Consider the following 3,625-nt stretch of genomic DNA (forward strand, 5'->3'; position numbering starts at 1 on the left):
GTAGGTGGTGGAGGAGCGCACTGAGTATGTTTCTGTGGGAGCAGACTGGGGGGTCAGGCTGTGAGAAGGCGAGCTGGGCCGGGGCAGGCTTGCCTCGGTCTGAGGTCCGCCGGGGCCTCCGACGCTGCCGTGGGGGCTCCTGCCCAGGACGGCTGCTTTTCCTGTTTTTGCACTGGAGGCTGAGTCATCATCCCTGATCTGCAGGATCCCATGGTGACATGCCCCTGACATCTGCATTAGCAGCCTGGCCAGCCTCCGGGAAGGGACGCCAGGGGCTGGGCGTGAGGACGGCTCAGGGAATGCCAGCTGAGCGACGGGAAAGATAACATCAGACTCCAAACCCAGAGTCTTTACCATGACCTGGAGCCACAGCCATGGTCAGCCGGCCACACTTGTTTCTTCTTTTTAAATAGATTTTTATTGATTTCAGAGAGAGACACAGACACAGACATAAATGAGGAGACAGAATCATGGATGGGCTGCCTCCTGCACGCCCCACACTGGGGATGGAGCCCGCAACCCTGGCCTGTGCCCTGACCGGGAATCGAACCGTGGCCTCCTGGTTCATAGGTCAATGCTCAACCACTGAGCCACGCCGGCCGGGCTGGCCACACTTCTGTCCTGTCCACCAGGCAGTACAAGCCTCCCACCCCCTGCAGGGCCAGCCCTAGAGCTGGACGAGTGCCCGCCAGGGTCCCTTCAGGGCCCAGGCAGGGTGGCTTCTTTGGGCGACTCTGCCCAGTGTGACCCCCACTGTCCCAGGGCAGTGCCCACTCCTGGGACGGGGGCACGAGCAGGCTGGTCTGGGGAAGGAGCACAGTGTGCCCAGGTCAGCGGCCTGAGGCCCTGGGCCTGGAGACCTGTCTGCTCACGCCTCCTTACCAGTTCCAGGAGCTCTCTCTCTGCTAAAAAAAAAAAAATAAAGGGCTCCTTGCCCTCCGTCCCCTCCAGCTGCTGACATCGCTGACTAGGGGGGAGGGGGTGTGCCCTGCTGGTCCCGAAAATCCCAACCTCTCGAGTTGGTTTTTAAAGGTTCTAAACCTGCCCGGCCGGCGTGGCTCAGTCATTGAGCACCGACCTATGAACCAGGTCACAGTTCGATTCCCAGTCGGGGCACAGGCCCTGGTTGTGGGCTGGATCCCCAGTGTGGGGCCTGCAGGAGGCAGTCGGTCCATGACTCTCATCATGGATATTTCTCTCTCTCCCCCTCCCTTTCTCTCTGAAATCAATAAAAACTATTTAAAAAAATAAAGTTTCCAAACCCGGGGCCCCCCAAACCACCATGAGACGTTCTGGGGATCCTCATTTCTCTAGGAGAGACCCTGTCGTTTGTCCGTGACCCTCGTCCAGCCCACGGGGAAGTCGCCTGGAGACTGGGAGGGCTCCGCCTCTTGTCCACGCCCTGCCTGCTCTGGGCCTGTTGTCCTCAGTCGCAGGAACGGGGGCTCCCCACCCGCCCCTGCCTGGTCCTGCCACCAGGGGGCAGGTGGCCCCCTGGAGAGCCCCAGGCTCCGGGCTGCTGGCACGGAGGGAAGGCAGTGGCCGCTTGGCACACCTGGATGGACAAGGGCCCCAGGGCACCCACAGGGCATTGGGTGACCCCACTCAGGACCCAGCTCAGCCACCGGGCGGGTGAGGCCAGGCGCTGGGACTCTGGGAGAGCTCGTCCCAGTGGGCGGGAAAGGCCTGGGGCTGCAGACGGGGAGGGCATGCAGGAGGGCCTGGCGTGGAGGGGAGGGCGCGGGTGTGCGGTGAAAGCCATGGCACCTTAGGCCCTGCCCTTGTTGGACCCCTCCCTGGGCTCCCTGGGAGGGGCCGGAGAAACCTCAGGCCCCACAAAGCTGGCTCGGCCAGGCCAGGTCCTGGGGTCACGGCAGGGGTTGGGGGGGTGGCCCACTGAGATGGGTGCTGGGCAGAGATGGCAGGAAGTTCTGTCCCAACTTGAGGGGGGTAAGGGGGCCTGTCATAGGATGGGGAGCCCTGGAGGCAGAGGGTGTCCCAGGCAGCGGAGGCACCTGCGGAGGCCGGGAGCTGGGGAGGTGGGACCGAGAGAACAGCAGAAGTGAGAGCAGCGCCTGAGAGGCGGATGTGGCCGCCCTGCCCACCTCCAAGGACCAGGAGGCAGACAGGAAGCCCAGGCCCCGAGGCACCAGGCTGCAGGCCCTGCCTGTGGGCTTGGCCTCAGGATCTGGGTCACCAATGAGGCTCATCTCCTCTGGCCTCTGGGAGCCGCTCCCAGATCCCATAGCCGGCCTGGGGCTGACGACACAGGCCACAGGCACCTCCCGGCCCCGTCAGCTACGGCCAGAGCCCCTCAAAGACCCTGGGAGCCCTGGCCGGTGTGGTCCAGTGGATAGAGCATCGGCCTGTGGATCGCAGGGTCCTGGGTTCGATTCTGGTCAAGGGCACGTAGCTCGTTGCAGGCTCCTCCCTGGTCAGGGCGCGTGGAGGAGGCAACCCACCGACGTGTTTCTCTCACACCCACGTCTCCCTCTGTGTTTCCTTCTCTCGTCCACTCTCTCTAAAATCAACGGGAAAATAGCCTCGGGTGCGGCTTACAAACAAAGGCCCCTGGCCTCTGGGCGGCTCGGGCCTGGCATCTCCCCGGGGCCTGCAGGCAGGGGCTGCCCTTGATCAGGAAACCTCAGGAGTGCTCTGAGCTGGGAGCACAGAGAGATGCGGGCGCTGCCCCCACACCGGCTGCGGGGCCCCGGGGGGCAGAGCCCGGGGTGGGGGACCCTGAGGGCAGGGCCTGAGGCCCAGTGGGAAGTGCCTCTGGCATCCGCTGTCCACTCCAACGAGGAAACCGCATTTCCTTAACGTGACCTCTGCCCCTGCCCTCCTTTTGTTCAGACTGACCTCCCAGCACTGACCCGCCCCTCCCTCTCCTGCAAGTCAGTCCCTGCCATTCGTCTCAGGCCCGCAGCCGGCGAGGCCCTGGCTGACCAAGCGACCTTAGTCACAGCCTGCGTGGGCCGCTCAAACCGGAGACCGCGTCAGCACGACCCTTGTCCCTTAGTCCCTGCGTGACCCGCCTCGGGCAGCCATGGCGGGCAAGGTTTTATTTCTTTATTTTTATTTATTAAAATATATGTTTATTGATTTCAGAGAGGAAGGGAGAGGGGGGAGAAAGCCAGAAACATCCATGATGAGAGAGGATCATGGATCGGCTGCCTCGAGCCCGCCACCTGGGCCTGTGCCCTGACCGGGAATCGAACCCTGACCTCCAGGTTCCTGGGTCAGTGCTTAACCATGAGCCACACCAGCCGGGCTCAGGTTTGGTTTTGCTAAAGGGGTTGCAGGCCTGTGGCCTTGTGAGGACTGAACACATTCAATGACCAGAGAAGCCAGCAGCTTGAGCCGGAGGGACAGGAAGGGGCTTGGTGGGGTGAGGAGCTGTGGGAGCCCCAGGCCGAGGGGTGTCCTCTGAGCAGGGAGGCCACCTGCCTGTGACCAGTGTGTCTCCTGGGAGACAGGGGGGCTCTGGAGGCACAGAATGCTGCCCCCCCCCCCCCAGGGGTGATCCGAGAATCTGCAGGGGGACTCCCTCAACCAGGCGACAGGGCAGGAGGAGGAGGGGCAGGAAGAGACATGCAGGTGGGTGGGCTGGCGCCAAGGCCTGGGC

Source organism: Myotis davidii, unplaced genomic scaffold (assembly GCF_000327345.1).
Source record: "Myotis davidii unplaced genomic scaffold, ASM32734v1 scaffold211, whole genome shotgun sequence".
NCBI lineage: Eukaryota > Metazoa > Chordata > Mammalia > Chiroptera > Vespertilionidae > Myotis > Myotis davidii.